The sequence below is a fragment of the Tenrec ecaudatus genome, chromosome 7, assembly GCF_050624435.1.
Source record: "Tenrec ecaudatus isolate mTenEca1 chromosome 7, mTenEca1.hap1, whole genome shotgun sequence".
Classification (NCBI taxonomy): Eukaryota; Metazoa; Chordata; class Mammalia; order Afrosoricida; family Tenrecidae; genus Tenrec; species Tenrec ecaudatus.
Genome location: NC_134536.1, coordinates 49,868,553 through 49,891,404, shown reverse-complemented (window position 1 = coordinate 49,891,404; position 22,852 = coordinate 49,868,553). Strand labels below are relative to the sequence as shown.

At 39.7% G+C, this 22,852-nt stretch overlaps 1 non-coding gene and 1 pseudogene across 1 annotated transcript; both read right to left on the bottom strand.

Annotated features, from left to right (window-relative positions):
• Positions 1–7: 7 nt before the first annotated feature.
• LOC142454106 (small nucleolar RNA SNORA29) lies at positions 8–143 on the bottom strand. Its single transcript, XR_012785632.1, has one exon. It is a non-coding gene; the product is annotated as a small nucleolar RNA SNORA29 (small nucleolar RNA).
• Positions 144–3,061: 2,918 nt separating this feature from the next.
• On the bottom strand, positions 3,062–3,555 carry LOC142452727 (DNA-directed RNA polymerases I, II, and III subunit RPABC3-like; annotated as a pseudogene).
• Positions 3,556–22,852: the final 19,297 nt, after the last annotated feature.

Sequence of the window (22,852 nt, the reverse complement as noted above, 5' to 3'; positions counted from 1 at the left end):
TTTTTTCCTTTTTCTGTACAGCCATTTCATATAGGAGGACACAATAAAGCCCCCTCTTCAGACCTTGGCAAAAACCGCTCTATCCCACAAGCATAGCAACCACAATCTATTACTAAGGGTTGAAGCGGTAGTCAAATGGGAAAGATACTGGCCTGAACACCAAACTCTCAGCTCTTTTCCAATCAAATTATGATTACATGGAATAACAATTTTAATTGCAAGCAAGTCGATAGCCACTAATAACTGATGTGGGATAGGTGTGATTTTTTAAAATCAATTCATAACTGTCAACGATGTCTTCAGCAGTTGTGAAAGAAATATGAGGAAAGTGGGTGCACATTTTCGGGAATCTTGAGAGGACAATCATTTCAAGGGAGTAAAATCTGGGTTGTGGTATAGTTTTAAATACAAAATGTGCTATCGGTATTTTAAGTTACATTTTAAGGAAGTTTAATTCACTATTGCTTAAAAGTACCAGAGCCACTGCCAATGAGTCAATGCCGATTCATGAACATTCATTACCTATCACAAAGCAGACAACTCAATCATTAGAGTAGCTATAAGTAAATTAAAATAACCATCCAGTTTGGTTGCTGCTTTGGGGGGTGGGGGAAATGAACAACGTTTATGCCATTTGTCTCAAATCAAAGGATTATCGGATTTGTTTCCTAGTTTATAGAGCTAAGTGATGATGTCAATATTTCAAATTTATCTAACCAGTTGAGAATCAGCTAGAAGAAGCAGGTTTTCTATGTTTATACGGGTCTATTTTTCATGAACAATGAAGACACTACTAATTTATTTGTCTTTGTGTATCGTGCACAAATTGGATATCTATGATGGTGATAAACAAGTGATTAAACTACTAAATACATTTCTACTGTGTATGGAGTGGGAGAGAAAGTTCATCTTACAGAAATAGCTATATAGTTCATCCCAAACATAAGCTATTTTCACTATTAAAAAATAAAACAACAACCCAAGAGGTTATGCATGTGCCCAGTTTACAAAACTAGAAGTATGTAAAGTAGAAAGCCAAACCTCTCACTTCTGCCCCAAACACCAAAACACATTATGGTTACGTTAATTCCAGCTTGGCAACCTTACCTGGACAGAGTGGAATGACTAATTACATGGCTATGTAATTAACCACTGCATTACCAAGACTCCAGCATACCCACCACTCCCAGAAGAAACCACTTAACAACAAAACTTATCAAGCGTTGTTTTCAGTAGTGAGGATTTAAAGGATCTGTCCTATGAAGTTTACAATATGAGATTCTCCAGAATATTTTTTTAAAAAAGATGTTCCTTTCATGTTGCCTAACTTAATCGACTGCTTTTATTGCCTAAAAAGTCAACTGAGCTGTATTTTAGGAATGATGAGAAGTTTTATGCCACAAAATATGTATTTGAACGCTGTGAACATACATTTTTCATGTCTCGATGGAAAACTTTGAATGTTCTAGAAGTACTTCTGTCTAGTAGAGGTTTTAACAGTGCTAGACATGCGTTGCTGTGTTCAACGTGGCAGCTGCAGAGCACTTGAACTGTGTGCCTTCTGTGACTGGAGAAGTGACATCTCTTTTGTTCTGAATTTAAAGACATGTAGCTACTGTATTGGACAGTGTGCTTCTAGAGTCCTCTGGGGTGGGCGAAGTCTTTTTCCTTTTGTAAACAATACTGAAAGTTTGGCAGTCCAGTACACCCGGAAGGTCTGGGGGTTTACTTCTAAAAACCGTCCACTGAGAACGCCGTGGAGCACACTTCTAATCTGTCACACGGGCTTGCCATGAGTTGAAATAGACTTAAGCCACTGGCCTGGGTTTTTATTTGGGAAATTAATTTTAAGCAACACCTCTACTTTTACATGAATATCCATGACTTTTTAGACTGATGCTCATGCATTTTACATGATCATTGTGCTTCTTTGGAATTTTAGATGGAGGGTGTGCTAGCTCTTTTTTTGTAACAGCAGCGTTATCTAATTACCATTAGACTTTTTTTTTTAATTTTAACAATTTATTGGGGCTGATACAAACCATTAGACTTTAGGGAAAAGTCTAGTGCCTTTATTGGACACGACACCTGAAGCACATGATTCTCTTCCTTTATGTGTGAAAATTGCTAAACCTCTTGTCCTGCTCATGGTGCTAGTTCTTTGCCCCCACGCTGTCTCTCCTAAAAATTCCAAACGTCAAATTCTAACATGCCAAAACATCTGTGCTTTGCTCTTGGAAGGAGAGCACACTAATGAAGTTTAGGGGCTTATTAAAGTCTTAAGGTGAGCTCCATTTATAAACAGCACACCAACAGTGTAGAAACATGTTTATAATCCTTACTGGCTCCAAGATTCTGTTGTTACCTTTGCCTTCATTGGACAAAGTGTAGCTGAGCCCTTGACATGCCAGAATTTGCAGCTAGCAATTTTCAGAACTCAAGAGCAGACATGGAACGAATGCAGAGAAGACTCGGAGGAGGAGAACTTTCTGTATAGTGTAAAGACACTTTGGAGGGAAAATCTTACATTTGTTTCCTGGTCTTCAAGAGGGTTGGCATTTCTAGTCAGACTATTTCTTCTAGCCTCCAGATGTTTCCTTCAAAGACCATAGCTTTTTTGGGCTACGATCTAGAGTAATTTCAATGCCCACGCATGTTCCTGTTGAATATAAAAAGTCTCAAAAGGGACCTATTTAGAAGACCAAGCAAGTCTTATTTACTGCAGTGCAATGTCTGCTCCCAGGTAATATGAAAGGAAATGGACCCTAGTTTTGGGGTTGTTTTTTTTTTTTTTTCTGAAAAAGTAGTTTAATTAACAAATCACCCCCAGAACATCAGCTAGTTCACTTTAAGCTTTCCCACTAGGTCCTCCAAAGGCTTCCGGTTCCCCTTGAGTTCAGATCACTAAACGGAGCATCCGAGGTGGGCCAGGGGCCAGGCCCTCCTAACAGGGGCAGCAGCAACTGCTCCTGGAGCTTGACGACGTTGCCTGAGCCGGAGTCTGGGGCAGGAATGCCCGTGACCTGAGAGACTGAACAGCCAAGCTGGCGTCCCAGGTGGTTCAGAAGGGCAGCGTCTTCATCAGCAGGTAAACTCTGGAATCCACCTCGAATCCATGCAGGTTGTTGGCATCATGAGCAGGCCCCCGTAGGAGACGTAGGCAGAGAGGCGTGTGGCAGCTTCCGTCGACGTCTCATCTCCTTCGGTCCTATATACTTTCCCGTACATTACGTACTCAAACTGGTCTGCCCTGGAAGGTCGGTCGTCGGTGGGGTTGTATTCGCCATCATCCAGCGAGCCATCTTCCTATAAGGTGCTGGTTATGACCAAGCGGAACTTGTCACCCAGGTCCACAGGGTAAATCTGAATATTTACATCCAAGGTGAGGTCCATTTTGAACGATTCACTCTCACAATGGAGTCGAGACACTCGGTCGAACTTCTTGCCCTCCGGGTCAATGTCTTTCACATCGAAAATATCCTCAAATAGGGTGCCCGCCATCGTGAGGGGGCCACGAAAACTGAAGGGGTGCGCAGAGCGCAACCAAGTCTGGGAATGTGCGTACCCCCTCGCGTGTGCGTGCGCGCGGAGGATAAAAAGACCTGATCTAGTTTTTGTGATAGAGACTCCACTCTACCAAACCGCCCATCCGAATTAGCACAGAGGGCGATCTTAGCAGAAGTCATGAGATTTACTTTATGTGAAAAGCAGGGGAGACGAAGAAAACAACTGTCTTTGTGTTAGAAAATGAGGGCCAGACTTACACATTTCCGAGATTTATTTATTCTAATTAAACACATGACTAATTTAGAAACCCTTTTCCAAAGAAATGTAAGCTAATCTTAAGCCAAAGACTACACACATGGCTGCAAGCGAGTTTACCGCGGAGCAGTCTGAAGGTTGATGCTTAAGACTGCTGCAGCGGTGACGCGCTCCCTGAACTCAGCAACTGAGCTAAATCCCCCTTTATGAAGCCTAGCACCTGAACTTATAAGAATCCACATTGCTTAATCATTATATAAAGACCTGTTCAAAGATAAATAGGTACAACCGGAGAACTAGTTGAAAGCAGAGCTTGGGTTCACAGAGACTTTTCCCATCACTTGGCTAAATTTACCAATGGCTGTCCTTGGGGGGGGGGGGTCATTTTAAAATAATTTGAGGAAACCACCTTACATTCCTAAATTTCAAATTTCAGTGAGTATGAAGTCATTGGAAAGTTAACTACATCTAACACTCTGTCATCTATAATTCAATGTAAAACTAAAATAGGCTTACATGTTATTTTCTATATACTTAAGATATTTTATAATTTATAGTTAAAATATAATTCAATGATACAATAAGCTATAACGTGATTGATATTATTTCTTTCAGTGCAGAACTATCAATCCCGTATTTCCCTAGTTTTACATTCTTTGTTTATTCAGTCTAATCCCTGACTAAACATTTCTGATTCATGACAGTTCAAAAATTATACTTTTCTATTAACTTTTGCTCATATCAGAAGTTTCAAATCTATAATTTATTCCCCATACTGAATATACAGTCAAAATCAAAATGGATTCAATGATACAAAGCTTCTATCCATTTGTGTCCCTTTAGAAGGGGACACATCTAGGACAGCTTTGCTGTTACATTAATATATGTACATGTGTGTGTCTATCTACATACACATCCAGAACAGTTTTGCGGTTAGATTTGGTTTACTGATTTGTGGTATCAAACACGGTCCTTTGCTATGTATACCTTGATACCTTATAACTTGCTCCTCCAAATATTTACCTTTTAACAAACAAATACCAAGTTAAACATTTCCAGAGTAGCTGTGGAGTGAACGAGCTAGCAGATGCTTAGCCTTTGTAATTAAAGAGTGCCTGTGGAAACTATTAAAATATGCATTTAATTTTCATCTTTACTTTGGCCCTCGCTTGTCTGGAGGACTTGTAGCACTTTATAATTAAAGAGGGCAAGGGCTGTAGGGGATCGTTACCTAAAACCCTAAACGTAGCAAATGTGGGAACACCACGGTACCACTGGCACTGAATTTAACAGCGAAGCTCCACCTCCACACCAATCATTTCTACTTGATAATTAGCTCTTATGTGCAAAAGAAAAAAGAGCTAAAGAGCTGTAATGTATTATAAGTGATATAAATCTGGCAAAAACTTTAAAGATGAGAAACTGCTCATAAAAAAGTACTTTGACCTTGTAAGAAAAAAGCAATTCTAATGGAAAAGAAAGAAGTGTTGTTAGCTAGTGCAGTCAGAGGAATTTCAGGTTTATATTTATGTATTTGTTTTATTATCTGTTGTGTGTGGTTTTTTTTACTTTGACAATAACTTAAAGAAAAAAGGCCACTCTTTCAATTTGTAATGTCTTTGTCTGGCTCAGTGGTAGGCACATAGTTTGTCATGTGACAGAGATAACTGGATGTTCAGGTATTTCACCAGGATTTTGTTTTTACTTAAATATTTTTAACAACCCTTGCGATTTGTGGCTAAAAGCGAGATGACCTTTAAAAAGCAGGCTCTGTTTTTAAAAGCCACATTACATTAAGCCTATGAATATTTTCAGGAATTGAAAACACAAATGCTTCAGATTCTCTAAAGCTCCTTGGGTTTCTGGGGAATTTCCAGCATTTGTAAGACACAAACTCTGTTGTTCCTCTACTTACTAGCGTCCACAAAACCTGAACATATAATCAATACAAATGAGTTCTGTTGTGAAATGAGATGTCAAGTACAAATGATTGGAAATGGTGTGAGATGAGATGTTTACAACAAAGAGGTGTCTGAAATACTTGTTGCCGCCCTGAATAAGAAATGGCCTTGTGCACATCCTTACGCACGACGAATTTTAAGAGCTGACACTTACAGCAAGTCTTGTGCCCTTCCTTGTTATTTTTAGTATCCTCCTAAACCATAAATACAACCATATGTCAGGGCAAAGCGGTATTGATGGTTTGGACATGATGTTCTTACTTTTATTTTTACCATTCATTTCCATTTATAGCAAGTAAAATATATTTTTCATCAATGATTAGTTTGAATACTCTCAGTTGTTTGTGAATTGGAAATTTGAGGAATAGAATGTTTTTCTTCTCATACCTTTCAATATCTGAGTGTAGGACACTTGTCGAATCTATGAATGGTAGCCCCCGCACTGCCCCACCCCAACGCCCCTTCAGTTGAGCCTAGGATGTTTTCAAAGTGGCAGGAGCACCCGGTAGGCTAAAATGGAAATGTGGGGGTCAAGTTGATCAATGTGTGTTCTTGAGAAAACTACGAGTATGTAGACACTGAGTCTCACTCAGTACCTGTGTTAGTCTGGGTTGACTAGAAAACCAAATTCATAGACACTTATATGTGTATGAGAGAGCTTTACATCAAAGAGTAATTGTATATTAAAAAAACATCCCAGCCCAGTCCAGATCAAGTGCATAAGTCTGATATTAGGCCATCATGTCCGGTATCAGTCTGTAAATTCCTCTTCAGACTCACACAACACACGCAATGACACCAAGTGCAGGAAGATCACAGGGCAGTGGGTGGAAAGTCTTTGGATCCAGTGGCGCTGCAAGCATCTCAGTGCTGACAGGGGTCTCCACGTGGCTCCTCTAACTCTGGGCACTAGGTAGCTCCATGTGTCTTGTCAGCTGCAATGTCTCCCAGGGAGTGAGCCGAGAGAGGGTCTCCTGACTCCAGGGAGGAAAACAGAAGTTCCCAGAAACTTCAGGAGAAGGTTATGCCCACACAGAGATCTGATTGGCTATGACCTGATTGACAAAGGAATCTATAACTACCACAGTACCCCAACAGAGAGGGTGAAATATCACTGCACAGTTGTTATGATGAGTAAATGAGACATGAGTAAAGTATTAAAACAAACAAACAAACAGACCCATGCAGCGAGTCCTTTAGGAATTCTGCTGGTTAACATCCTCAGCAGATAACAAAAAGGTTGGTGACTAGAACCAGCTCTTCTGAGGGAACTATAGTGGCAGAGTGGGTTCTGAGTTGAAGTGTGAGCCACAAGGTCAGGAGTTCAAAACCACCAGCCCCGCTGAGGAAGAAAACCACAGGTGCATTTCTACTCTGTCCTGTGTAGTCTCTGAGTAGGAATAGAGTCTATGGCAGTGACTTTGGTTTGTTGTTTTGCTCTCAGGGATAAATATGTGGCAGCCTATTCAGTAAAGATGTACAGCATTGGAAACCCCGTGGAGTGGTTCAACTCTTCCTATGGGGTTTCTATGAGTTGGAATCGACTCAATGGCAATGAATTTTTGTTACCTAATTGTTAAGATTCTTATTAAGGGAAATGGTCAATGGCAAGATAGGACTATCGAGAAAAAAAAAAATCAGTACACAGCCAAATTCTGAATGTCAAAGCATCACTTTCATGTTTTCTACCGCCTGCAAAATTTATAACAAGAATGATAATGATATATCAATTTATGCAAACAAAAGACTATTAAAAACAGAAACCTTAGTGTCCTCTACGGTTTTTAATGCTGTACATGAGGACGAAAAAGTAAGAATAATGTAAATATAAAAAGAAAATCAGGTAAAATATACATAAATTTTATTTCTACAATAATAAGTCACCTTGTACCTTTAGCATTTGTTGACTTCAGCATAGAAAAATGGAAGGTTGGAGCATGTCTCCACTGTAAAAAAGAAGCACCGCCAGCATATCAAGAAAAAAAGAATGTGTCTCGAGAAGGGAGACAGAATGAGTTCCCCCTGTAGCAGTCTTTAATGAAACACTAATCGTCACGATCAATGACTGCCATTCTTTAAGCTGTCAGATAGGCCAACACAGGCTCTTTCCAGTCCTGAGGGTTCACAGCTCGCTCTAGAAAACCAAACTCACTGCCAAAAAGACCCCCTGTGGCTTTCCAAGTGTGTGACTGCTGCCTGTAGTAGAAAGCCCCATCTTTCTCCCAACCAATGAGCGGTTTTGAAGCGCGGATGTCTGACCCTGGCGATGACAGCCCAAGGCATAACCGTGACACCACTAGAGTTCCGGCTCAGCTCTTTGTACAGTAGCATTTCTAGACGGTTTCCCGTATCTCCAAAGTGCTGAATTTCTCCCAGTCTATGATTCTTGCACAAACAGTTCCCTCTGCCTGACTCACCTTGCCTTCTCTTTCACCTCGCTAACGCCTTCCTGCTGATTCTTCCTTCCTCAGCTGAATTCTTGCTTCCTCCTGAGCACGTCTCCTATGCTGCCCATTGTATGTTCCCGGACACCCCTTCTCCTTTTAAAGCTGTAAGGCCTGGGGATAGTTCTTCCGTGCTTAATTCCCAAATATACTCTCAAGTCTAGGGAAGCAGTGGCTCACTCTCTTTTTCTTGGACACACACACACACACATTCACACACACATTCACACACACATACACACACACATTCACACATACACATTCACACACACACATTCACACACACACACAACTCCTCAGGGTCTATTTTTTCGGTCTTGGGTTCTTATTTTTGTTCTTTGGCCTGACATAGTAATAATAGCAATACCTAAACCATTTTTGGCTGTAAAATAACAAATACAATTGTAACAGATAAAACTCTCTGCCTTCCTGTCATCTACTTGCCTATTGAGCAAACAGACACATGCATTGAAACTTGCCATTTATATTATTGACCATCTTCCTCCTTTTCCTTCTGTGTTTGCAAACAAAAAATCCCACAACGCCAACCCCCCCAAACATATCTTAACGTACCCCTGCCACCTGATCACTGTACAACCAGGTCTCCAAGCCCTATGGTGGCAGTGGCTGAGAAGTCTCACTTTCCCTCCAGCCTGCCGGCTTTCCTTTCTTGCACCATTGTGGCCACCTCTTCCTTTTCTCCTCTTCTTTCTCCTTTTCCTCCGTATTTCCTTTCTCCATGTCTACCTCCTTCTTCTCTAGTTATACAATCAACACCTCCCCATCACAAAAATGGAAAGAAAAAGCCAAGACTTATTGGTTTGATAGAGGTTGGTGTAACCCTTTGGCTGTAGCCTGTAGACCTATAAAGTGATTAACAACACCAAAAGGGTACCCAGCCACCCAAGATCAAAACAGTAGCATTTGTCCAGCTATAGAGCACAGAAGGCAGGAAGGACAAATGGAATCTGTCAGCACAGGAAAGAGTGCAACTGTGGACAGAAAACAAAATTCCGTATATACTCATGTGTAAGCTGAGTTTTTCGGCACATTTTTAATGCAGCTTTTGTGGTAAAATTGGGAGCCTTGGCAGATATTCGGGTGGGCTTATACTCGAGTATATATGGTAAGTGCGAACCGCTGAATGGGAAACCAATTTGCTAAAAAAATAAACCATTTGCTCTGCAAACTTCCATCCCAATCATACTAGAAGGTTCCTTAAAAGCTAACAGAGGCAGAATGTGTACAAGTGAATGTACCTTCCATTCCCATCCCCAAAGGAAACCAAATCCTACACAAAGATGCACATACTGCTCCTGAACGACCTTACTTGCATTTTAAAATACACTTCCATGTCAAAATACATACAACCAGCCAACCCGTGCTGCTGAGTTGATGCAGCAGAAGGAAACTCTGTTCCCATGCCTTCCCGCATTCGTCACGTGTGAGCCTGTCATTCCCGTCACGGAGTGAATCTCGTTGAAGGCCTTCCTATTTTTCACTGATTCTCTGCTTTGCCAGTGACCCTTTATAGGCCTGCCTTACTTTTTATGGGCAGCATAATGCGTACAAAATGGATCATCTATACTATATTTAACTTCCTTTGTGATGCACATTTCATGTTCCCCTAAAAAGCAAGACCACTCTAGCTATGTATTGAAAATTAGAGGGAACTTGTGCTCACAGAATTCTTCCCCCTGCCCCCAGTTTAAGGGGTCTCACCTTCCTCGCTGGGCTTGTAATCAACTGCATTTAATATTGATACTTTGTTCAACTCTTGGTAGAAAAATTTCAATCACGATGCTGATCATTTTGTTCAGAAGAATATGAAGGTGTTTTGGTTTTTAAAAAAATAATTTTATTTAGGGTTCTTATAGCTCTTATCACAATCAATACATCCATCCAGTGTGTCAAGCACATTTGTACATATGTTGCCATCATCATTTTCAAAACATTTTCTTTCTACTTGTGCCCTTGGTATCAGCTCCTCATTTTACCCCTCCCTTATGAACCCTTGATAATTTAAAATTACTGTTATTTTTTCATGTCCTACACAGACCGATGTCTCCCTTCCCCCACTTTTCTGTTGTCTGTCCCCCAGGGAGGTGGTTATATGTCAATCCTTGTGATTGGTTCCCCTTAAGAATATGAGGTTTTATCTTTCATCAACCCTAAGAATTTCACCGAGGGAAAGCAAACCAAACCGAAAACCTCTAATGCATTCGTACTCAGCAATTTATTTCCACTTTCTGCATAGCTAGCTGTTGGATTCAAAACCCTGTAATTAAGGGACAAGATACATTTAAATATGACACACTGTATCGCTGCGAAGATCAAAGAATCACTCCGCTTGCCTAAGTCAATGTCATTCTTCCCCAATAAGCACTAGTAATCCACATGGTAATTAGAGCAGAAGACTTTCAAATCACATTTAACACATTTATAAAGTAATATGTATCTATTAGAGAATATTTGAAAATATTAAAAATAAGAAAGAAAAATATAACTTTTATCTTAATAGACATAGAAAAGAATTATTATAGTTTGTTATTTTAATGTCTGTCTACACTTGATCTTAGCCAAAAGACCGAGAAGTGATTAATGTTTAAGTCTATCATAAGATTTGTTTGAATTTAAAAATGTTAATAATAATTTTCTAATTAAAAGTTATATCCTCCTTTTTAATATTTAAAACAGCATTTTTGTTGTATTAACAAAATCCCTTTCTAAATGTAATTGAGCATTTTAAATAATCATTTATTAAATCACCTGTTATTAACTATTTGACTAACTTTTTTAATGTTCGCTACTAAAATTAGCATTTAATGAACAACTTGACTCAGTTCTTGTTTTTTAAGCTTTGTTTCTTTAGTATAAATTGTAAGAACTTGAGTTCAATATTTGAACATTTTAAGACTCTTCTGGATCAAGTGTGGATTTTATTTGATATAGCTCTTAAATTGTTGTTTGGATGTATGAAAACTCATTTATATTTCAATATTTATTTCTTTGGTTCATACGCATATGCATATCTTACTAACTTCTGCCATTTCAGTCTTACTTTTTCTAAGACATCTTTATAATAAAATTTTTCCCCACTTGTCTTTTTACTACTATGATCATTTCCTAACTTTTTAGGTGGTCTTAAATTTAAATATATGTCTAGATGATGTAAGATATGGAAAAAATAAGCTATAACTTATCAAGGGTTAGTGAGGGAGGGCCGGTGGGGGAGGGAGGGGGAAGAAATGGGGAGCTGATATCAGGGATTCAAGTGGGAAGAGAATACTTGGAAAATGATGATGGCGGCAGATGGGCAAGTGTGCTTGACACAATGGAGGAATATCTGGATTGTGATAAGAGATGTAAGAGCCCCCAATAAACGTATTTAAATAAATAAATATGTCTATTTTTAACACTTTATTAGGCACTCATACAAGTCTTATCACAATCCATACATATACACACATCAATTGTATAAAGCACATCCATACATTCTTTGCCCTCATCATTTTCAAAGCATTTGCTCTCCACTTAAGCCCTTTGCATCAGGTCCTCTTTTTCCCTCCCTCCCCGCTCCCTTCTCCCTCATGAGCCCTTGATAATTTATAGATTATTATTTTGTCATGTCTTGCCCTATCCGGCATCTCCCTTTACCCACTTTTCTGTCGTCCGTCCCACAGGGAGGAGGTCACATGTAGATCCTTGTAATCAGTTCCCCCTTTCCAACCCTCTATTCTCCCCGTATCACCCCTCACACCCCTGGTCCTGAAGGTATCATCCACCCTGGATTCCCTGTGCCTCCAGCTCCTATCTGCACCAGTGTACAACCTCTGCTCTATCCAGACTTGCAAGGTAGAATTCGGATCATGGTAGTTGGCGGGGGCGGGTGGGGGGGGGGAGGAGGAAGCATTTAGGAACTAGAGGAAAGCTGTATTCTTCATCTGTGCTACGTCGTACCCTGACTGACTCATCTCCTCCTCTAGACCCCTCTGGGAGGGGATCTCCATTGGCCGACAAATGCGCTTTGGGTCTCCACTCTGCATTTCCCCCTTCAATCACTATGGTAAGATTTTTTTTTTTTATGATGATGCCTTATACCTGATCCCTTCGACATCTCATGATTGCACAGGCTGGTGTGCTCCTTCCATGTGGGCTTTGTTGCTCCTGAGCTAGATGGTCGCTTGTCTCTTCTTTAGTATGAAAATTCTTAGATTTTAGGAGAGTCAAAAATTTTAATCTTGATGTACAAGATTATTAGGCCCTTTTACTCAAAGGTTTGACATTAATCTGCAATTTTATATTAGCTGTCTGTTTGTGGGTTATAGACAAATTACCCTTGGCATTTATTTTTGGAGTACAATGCATATTAATGCTTTATTGAATTTGTTTTGAGTAATTGGCCACTAGTTATTTTCAATAACAGTATTTTATTCAGAAGAAAGCAACTCCTATTAGGTATAAGGTGAAATATTCTGCATGAAAGGACAACAAATCAAAAGTGGTAATACATACTGACCGAGTTGTCAGACATATCTAGATCAAGTTGAAGGGTGAAGTCATTATGTATACAAGGAAGAGTCCTACTGGGAAAACCTGGAGGGTTTGTGTGGAGTGGTGAGTACAGTGTCTCTTCCCATAAACAGGTCAGTAGTGGGACAGGAAGAGGCAACTCTGAAACAATGATATTTGGAGGTGCTTCCTTGTCACATGGGGAGAAGAAACAGGTGGCAGTTTTCAAGCCACGTTCCTTCAAGGCTGTCATTGAGGACTCCAAGGGAAGTGTGAAAAGGGAGGTAGCATTTACAGGTGTAGTTTGGTTAACACCCCCCCAAAAAAATTGCTTTTCCCCCACTACTCCAATGGTAGTATTTTATTTGAAGAAATGATTCTGATATTATTTAGTAACTTTTTTGTTAGAGAATTTTTAAATAAATATGAAAATATCTAGTATACTCAGTACACAGAAAGTATTTGGAATGATACAATGAAATCTTATATTCTAACAATGATCATTTGTATTTCTTCTTTCATATCTCACCCTTCTATTCCTTTTTTGTTTTAAAACAATTTTATTGGCACATAATTTACATTTCATAAAATTCAAAAATTCAACAACATCACGCAGAGGTCGTGTACAATCATCACCACGATCAATTTTGGAACATTCCCTTCTTTCTTTACTCATTTTCAGTTCCTCGTTTTACCCCAACTTCCCCGCCAGCTACTGACTCTCCTGTCTCTGGATTTCATATACAGAAAAGCAAAACAAACAAGCAAAAAAACTAGCAAGAGCAAAGTAAAAAGAAAGTTGAAGATATTTAAAACCAGAAAAAATATAAAATGAATCAAAAGGGCAATCAAATGGTGAGGTGTTAAATTTTATCCTACCTGACTGCATCTGTAATAATCCACTTTTCAATGTGCTCTGTATCATAGCAAGGTTCTTCACATTTGTAGTTGTTTGTTTGTTTGTTTGTTTGTTTGTTTTTACACATTTCTGTTCTATGGTCAGAGGGGATACACCAGAGGCTTAATCCATGTGTGTGTTTCCTTGCCTTTTTATTTTTAAGTGAAACAACTTTGAAATGGATTGGAAGTGATATCATATGATCAGATAGTTCATTTTAACCTAACTATATCTATAAAATTCAACTTTACAAAGTTCAGATGCTGTGCTTTGTTGTGTCTCTTAGGTCTTTCTAACAATCTCTTCCCATCTTTCTGATGACATTGATATTTTTCGTCAACATTAAAAACAAGTCGATTCTGACTCATAGCGACAGTTTATTGAATTGTCCACTTGGTTATGGTTGTGATACTTACAATATAATATACTTTCTACATATACTTTTATTTGGGGCTATAACTCATGAAGAAGACTGTGACATCAGGATCATAAGAAAACTTATTAACAGCCTCAATATGCAAATGACACAACCTTGCTTGCTCAAAGCTAAGAGAATATAAACACTTGCTGACGAAGGTCAAGGATGGAAACCTTAAATATGTGTTACAACTAAATGAAAACAAGGCCCAAATCCTCACAACTGGGCCAAAGGTAACATCATTATAAATGGAGAAGAGGTTGAAGTTGTCAAGGATTTTGTCTGGTTGAATCCACAATCAATGCTCAAGGAAGCAGCAGTCAAGAGATCCAAAGATATGTTGCAGTAGTAAATCTGCTAGGACCTCATCAGAGTATCGAAAAGCAAGGATGTTATTTGAGAACAAAGATGACCCTGCCCCAAGCCACATATTCTCAACTGCTTTATATTCATGTGAATGTGGGGCATTGAGTAAGAAGACCAAAGAAATGCATTTGAATTGTGGTGCTGGAGAAGAAGATTGAAAGTACCATGGACTGACAAGAGGACAAACAGGTCTGTCTTTGAAGAAGTACACGAGAGTGCAAGAATGACAAGATGTCGTTTTACAAACTTACAACACCTTGTCAGGAGAGACCAGGCCCTGGAAAAGGACACCAGGCTCAGAAATGTAGAGGATCAGCAATAGCGAAGAAGGTCTCAAATGAGATGGGGTGACACAGTGACTTTAACAGTGGGCTAAAGCACAGGAACAATTGTGAGGATGGCACTGGACCAATTAATGTTTCATTCTGTTTTCCATATGGGTCAGAATCAATTTGTTCTTCTTTTTCTTTAATCATTTTATTGTGGGCTTGTACAATTCTTATCACAATCCATCCATTGTGTCAAGCACATTTGTACATTTGTTGTACATAATCATTCTCAAAACATTTGCTATCCACTTGAACCCTTAGTATCAGCTCCTCAATTTCCTCCCTCCCTCCCCAATCCTCCTCCCTCATGAGTCCTTGATAATTCATAAATTATTATTTTGTCATATCTTACACTATCTGACATCTCCCTTCACCCACTCTTCTGTGGTCCATCTCCCAGGGAGGAGGTTATATGTAAATCTTTATAATCAGTTCTTCCTTTCTACCCCACCTTTCCTGCACCCTCCTGGTATCAACACTCTCACCACTGGTCCTGAGGGGTTCATCTGTCCTGGATTCCCTGTGTTTCCAGTTGCTATCTGTATCAGTGTACATCCTCTGGTGTAGCCAGATTTGTAAGGCAGAATTGGGATTATGATAGTGGGGGAGGAAGCATTAAAGACCTAGAGGAAATGTTTCATCGGTGCTACACTGAGCCCTGACTGGCTCGTCTCCTCACCAAGACCATTCTTTTTTTTTTTTTTAGTTTGTTTTTAAAAAAAAATTTTTTTTTTTTTTACCAAGACCATTCTTTAAGGGGATGTTCTGTGGCCTACAGTTGGGCTTTGGGTTTCCACTCCCCTCATTCACAATGATATGTCTTTGCTCTTTGATGCCTGCTACCTGATCCCATCGACACCTGTGTGATGACGAGGCTGGAGTGCTTCTTCAATGTGGGTAAACCGATTTGAGGACACCTAACAATAACATATGGATATTATGGTTAGTTGTGGCCTGTCAAATATATTTTATTAAACTGTCTAGTTCATAAAATTATTTAATTTTGGAATAGGTTTGTTATGTAGATGGATATTTTAGAGAACAATCTATTACTTAGAAATTTTTTATTAGATATTTGAGGAAATGACTTGGACACCTTTTCTGACCTCCTCTAACCTCCTCTGAGAATACAACTCCACCTCAGCCCAAGACTGGTTGCCACAAGGTGTAGATCAAACAGACATGCCTCCAATTTCCTATCATCCTTCCTATAACATACTGCTTCTTCGCTGGGTATGATAATTCATGGCAATGGCTACACAGCCCTCAGACAATGCTCATGACGATGAGGTTTGTGAGGGAAGATCACAGATTAAAAAATGATAAAGATATAGTTCTTTTGCCACAGCACCTCTTAGCCATGGCAAACATGTCTCTTTCTGGTCCTCTGCCCCTCAGCCACATAGTCTTTCGGCCCAGCCACTGCTCTGTCTCTGGGTGCTGGTATTATGCTCCATCTCATGGTCTCGGTGTTGTTGCCTGTGCTGCCTGAAATGCTTCACACAGGGATATCATGCACACCTCACTAGTGGGTCTTTCCTGATGGTTGCAGGATTTCCCATCCCTGCTTCTAAGGTGGCTCATTTAAACCCAGTGGAATGTCAATGGACCAATCCCCAAGTCTTCTATACCATATCTTCATGTTTCTACCTAGTCATTTAATTCTGAGTTATTCGACAATGCCTTACCGAATAACATCACTTCAACACAATGTTCTATTTTCTCTCTCCGATGCTACCTTAGATCCTTTTAGCTGTCTATAAAGAAAAATAAAGCCAACTGAAATTCAAAAACTGGGCTACAAATTCTTAACAGATTAAAAAAAGAATACGTGAACCAGTTGTTTCTGGAGTAATGTGTTATTTTCACATCACAAGCTTTTGAAGCAATACCTGGAAACCCAGTCTATTTGCTTATTAAGAAAAAAAATTAACCAAGGAAAAATTATTTTGGAGTCAACTGGCTGGGTGCAAGGCAAAAGAGAATAAATTTTATGAGGCCAAATCGAGATGGCTGTTATTTGAGCAACAAGCAAGGATACTTTTCTCTGTGAGCTTCTGAACTGAATCCAGGGGAAAGGGAGAGAAGATGGGAGCTGGAGATAGCGCTTATGAAACCCAGGTAAGAGACAAGTTCTTCTATGGATTTAGTAGACGTGAAGAAGGAAGAGAGTGGGGAGAAAATGTGAGTACTTTGCTGATGTCTCTTTATTCACACTCTTAAAAAAATTTTTTTTGAGACCCAGCCTCATTTTAGAGAGAACTTAGATAACTAATTATTTTAACTTTGCGCTTTCGATCTTGACAGGCTGTATCTGTACATTTTGTATCTGTACATTTTGATCTGTACATTTTGTAAGGATGGGATGTCAAGGTTTTACAACCTGCTTTACATATTTGCAAGCGGGATATGATAGATTTTGACATCTGAGGTTGCTTACGATTAACTGGCAGATTTCTCAACTTGGGAAGGACACCGTGTATCAAGGTGAAAGGAAATTATAGGCAAATTAGTCATATTTTCTGAAGCTACCATAATTTGGGACCTTAAAATATGAGCCTCAAAAGCACAATTGGCCCGTTTCTTCCAGGCAAGCACTTTGCATATTAGGTCCGTGGCATGATCAAAAGACACCAGATGGTTTCTGGAGCTGTTTTAGAAATAAAGAATGAAAACTCACTGAAACGGCCGTAGGAGGAAAGCTAGCACATGCTATTTTGTCTATTGCTGAGAAAGGCTTGTTTTCTTCCTCTACTTTATTGGACAAGGTATTGGCACCTCTCAGGGCAAACATGCTAATGCAAAGTTCCTGGCAGGATTGCACACCGCCTCCCCAGGCTACCTGTTGACTCACGACCAAACACCTGGAACATGACACCGCCCAATATCTTGGCAGGAAGGTGGGTCTTCTGCCTCTTTCCCATCAACTTCTTCTTTCTCTCCTTTGACCACTCTTTCTAACAATGGCACTGCTTTCTAACCTCAGGCATGAATGCAGTGCGTCTCATGAATAGAGGGGCAGGTATCAACATTCCAACAGGAACCCAGGAGCCTTCTGTAAAACAAGCTATCCAAAAGGCTAAGGGCGAGCACAACACTGCAAATGTCAGCTCTCCTCTCAGCGCCACGCTTCTGCCAATATTGTTCACATTGACTCTAATCCATTTCTTACCCTAGGCAAACTTTTATTATTTTTCAAGACACAGTAAGTCATTGTATATTTTTGAGGTAACTCCACCTGCACCCCAGTCTAGGTTAAATATGTCTATTCAGTGTTTCTGTAGTCATCTATACTTCTCTCTGTCAGAGCAAATATTGTATTGCAGTTGTCTCTTTTTGTCCTCGCCGGTCACTAGTGAGATCTCTGAACTGTACAAAAGGTTTGTGCTTGATTCCTGACCTACAGGTTGACCATTTGTCTACCCAACTTTGCCATGGAGGAAAGAACTGGTATTCTGCTTCCATACAGATGATCCACTTGTGTGGAGTCAATTCTGACCCAAAACAATCCTATAACTCGGAATAGAACTGCCCCCGCAGGATTTCCAAGGTGGGAAGCTTTCTGGAGGCGGAATGCCACATCGTTCTCCTACAAAGTGACGAGTGCGTTAGAACTGCCAACCTTGTTATTGTGGATGACTGACTGATTTCTTCTTAACTTGGTAGCACTTTAGCCACTGTGCCTCTGGGGCTACCGAGAGAGATGACAGCCAAGAGAACCCTGTAGCGCAGCTCTGCTCCATGCACGAAAACCAACGCAAGGCAATGCTTGTTTTTCATTTTGTTTTGTTTTTATTTGAGTTTCCAAAAAGAATGTGACTTTCTAGAGGGCAGGAACTGTATGATGATCACTTTGCTACTAGTGTCTCTCCTTATGCATGGCATACATTATAATTTGTCCGGTGAATGAAAATTGAAGAGAGTTTAATCTAAGGAGACTACTTCCCCAAGAGAAGGAGTATGAATAGTGATTCTCTGTACAGCAATGTGCCTGTCACCCACATGGTTCTTCGGCCCAGTTTCCATACGTTCATGTCTTCATCCTAGAGAGAGGCATTTGGGTATAAAAACTGAAAGGGCTAGCTCTTGAAAACTTCTGCAAGACAGTAAGCGCTCAAGGCAACACATCTTGATGATATGCCTAATCAAAATCCAGGACCTTCCTTCCTTCTTCTGATTATTCAGCAGCCGAGATAGCTTCCAAGTATCAGAATCCTCAGCCAGGGATGAGCCAAGTAACCCAAACAGAAGACACGAGAACTTTGCTACCATCATAGATGTCAAAAGTGCTCTGTTTCTCAATACACAGGAGATATTTTGTGCAACACCAAGAATCAAATAAAGAAGAGGAGTTCTTGTTTAAAAATCCTGATATAATAATGGGAAGCAAAGTGAGAAAAATACTATAAGAATATTTTTGCTCCTCTAATTTTGTACTGTGACTGTTATGATCTCAAGTTTTAAAAGTTGAAAAATATATGCACACCCTCTAATAACTGTTGTCCCCTACTGTCTTCATCTTGATCTTTTTTCCTCAGACAAATGAGTTGATTTTACTGTTTAAAATTTTTAATATATTTTATAAGCCAAAAGAACACAAATAACATCCAAAGGAAAACACTGCCCCTAGGAATGTACAAAAGCTGTGCTGGTGATTTGAGGCCCTACATGTTTCTTAACCTGAAATCTCTGTCTCTGCATAATTGGGGTCATCAGTGTCTAACCTAGACCTAATTTCAGCTCCAATTGCAAGCAGGTCTTCTTCATTGGCAATGAGTAGGTATTTAAGGAGTTTTTGTCTTATGTTGTTGGCTTTAGCATTAAGTCAAACTTGCTAATTCATGAGATAGTCTCATATCCCATTTCTGAACATTTCAGCACTCACATGTTCTAATTTTAAATGCAATATAACAAATAATTCTAGAACAGTAGATTAAAATAATCATTTCTGAAAATCGCAAATTGCAGGACTGAAAAAAAAATTCAATCAGGTTTTCGGAAAGTGTTCTGTTCCCTGTGGTATTGGCGGAGGTAAGTGTATGGTACTCAGCTGGTAAGTTACTCTGGAAGACATAAGAAACACGTCTGCCTCCTTACAGGGAGTGCTGGAAGGCTGGGATCAGCTGACATAGTTGACAGTAGTGACTGCAATCAGGGCTTCCAACCAATTCATTCTAGTTTGTCCCTCTCCTGGGAATTGGCATGCCCACCCCAAATATGCTAGGACTTACATTTTAGCAGGACCCGCCCCCCTCCCAGGAACCCTAAAGAATCATGCATAGGAAACTATACATCAGAATCACTTGGGAATGTTGTTAAAATGTAGATTCTGGATCAGTACTCTCAGGTAGATATGCAAATTCCTAGGAAGGCGTTTCCCTGAAGTGGAATTTGTACTTGGGATGACTCTTTATCCAGTAGTCCTTGAAACTCCCCCCTAGTGGGAGCATTTAAATGAAGTGTAAAGGACTTTAACCTGGGAATTGGTCCATTTTTGCCATTCTGGATATAAAAGTGAACCATCTCAGATACAGAGAATCCCAAGATCACCCTGAAGGAAGAGCTAGGAGTGAAACTTGTCCAAGATCCCTGACCACAGAGGGGCAGAGGAACGATACTGAGATCTTGAGAAAGGAAAAAAAAAAGGCAGCACCAATACCACGAGACAAAGCCACGCGGCACAGTGAAGCTGAGTGTCATTGGTCAGGAAGCGGGCTTGCAGAGTGGGGTGTCCTGTAACCATTTATCAGTACTCAAACCCAAAACAAACTCAGGGCTATCGAGTCAGCCCCAGGTCATAGTGACCCCATAGGGCACGGTAGATCTGCTACTGTGCATTTCTGAGACTATCACTTTTTTTTTAATTAAAAAAAATTTGTTTTAGTTAAATTCCTTTTCCCCCAAAAAAACCACATTTTATTAGGAGCCAATCCAGACATCATATCATTCCATAGTTCAGTTATATCCAGCAGTGTTTTACAATCACTATCACAACCAGTTTCAAAACAGTTTCTTCTTGAACTCCTTGATAATAGCCACCCCTTTGAGCCCCCTTCCCTGCCATACCCCCAGGATGTCCTATCCTGGGGTTCATATACTGGGGATGAAAACACAGAAAAAATATATAACATAAAGTCCAAAAGGCTACCAGCGATTTCAAAATACAATAGACAAACCCCAAGATGAAAAAGAAAACACACAAATGCTCAAAACCAGATTCAACACAAAAATGCATCAAAGTGACATAAAATGACAAGTTTTTAACTGTTCCGGCCAGATGTATTATTTTACTTCATTTTTTTAAAGGACTATAACTCTTAATGGGAGTAGAGAGCCTCTTCTTTCTCCAGCAGAACAACTACTGATTTCAAACCGCTGACCTTGCTATTAGAAGACCAACAGGTAACCACTGTACCACCAGGGCTCCTAAAGGAGCTTTCTCACACTTCACTGTCCCTGCAGGGTCGAGTGGTTGAGAGCTAGAGAGAGACATGAATACAATTGGACTTTCCTTCTCCCTTGTATGGCTAGAGATCAGGCTTGTCCCCTCAGCCCCACCCCTTCCATTTCCTAGGTGGGGGGGGGGGGGTGAACCTGTGAGGAAGCTCTTCAGAGCTCTGCTAGAAAAGTTCTCTTGAGCACAACAACCTCAGGGTACCAGGATTTACTACAAAGCAATGTAGGTCTCAACCATTCTCTCCCTTTTTTTGAATTGCTCCTCCCCATTTACATAAAATCACTGCCCTCTATGGTTCTGAGGCAATCTTTAAGTTGCTGTGGTCACTTTGATTCACTGGGGATAGATTGTTCTTTTAAAAACTTAATTAAAATAAAATAAGCTTAATGCTAAAGACAGATGCTATATATGCTAAAATATTTTACTATGTGTGCTAAAATATTGCTTGGTTTCAAGGAAACATCTAGAATTTTTTTTTTTTGTTTAAGGCTTAAACATTATCTCAGGGCAATAGTTTCAGGCACTCCTGCTGCCTCTGTGAATACCACACTAGGGAATTGAGAATTTACAACTCTGTTCTTCATATTCCCCCTTTGATCAAGATTCCTCAGGAATGGAATCCTAGTACTATCCAGTTCTCCTGTTCTCGTGAGAAAAGAGGCAGCTGTTAATTAGTCACACTTTCCACAGTCTCTTCCTTTTCCTTGATTGTCTTGATTCTCCTTGATTGTCTATTGCTCCAGGCAAATAGAGAACAATTGACCTGTCTCTTATGACCAGATGGTGACACTTTATTGCTTACCACTATTTAAAAATATTTATTACATCTGTCTGTCAATTTGCTGCTTGTTGGGATACTTTTTAAAATGAAACAGAAGAAGCCCTAACATAGACCCAAGAAGCTCTTAGAAAGCCCATTCTTCCATCTGCTGGCTGAATAACATTTAATTCGAACTGGAATTTAAGCCTATTTAGCCTCTAATGTGTAGATGGGAATAAATGTATCCACTTCAAAGATTTTTTTAAGTTAATCTATTTCTTTTCTCTTAAAAAAATAAATCATTGTATTGGGGGTTCTTACAGCTCTTATAACACCCCACACATCAATTGCATCAAGCACATTTGTGCATATGTTGCCATCATCGTTTACAAAACATTTTCTTTCTACTTGAGCCCTTGGCATCAGCTCCTGTTTTCCTCTCCCTCCCCCACTCTCCCACCCTCGTGAACCCAAGATAATTTATAAATATTTCTTTTCATAAAGTTACTTTTTAAATTCATATATTTAACTGTTTTAGAATGGATTTAGATGGACCGAACATTAAGCAAGCACATACCATCTCCTCCCTTGCAACACATAGTGTTTTTCTCTTGTTAACTTTTCTCATTAACATGGTATATCTGTTAAGATTAATAAACTAAAAATAAAAAATAAATAAAAATTTTTAAAAGATTAATAAACTAAAATGAAAGTAAGTAAAAACATATAGCTATAAAACCACAGAAGCCTCTTTGACACCTCCTCCCTGTAGGTCCATAGGCTTCTGAAGGGCAGTGCTTCCTTCTTTCTTACCCTTTCCCAAAAGATTCTGCGCTGTGTGATTTCCAGCCTATCCAAATGTCACTTTGCACATCCTCAAGGAATACAAATAGTGTTCCTATTAAATGCTCTCTGAGTTTGGACACCAAAACAAGTCCAAAAGGG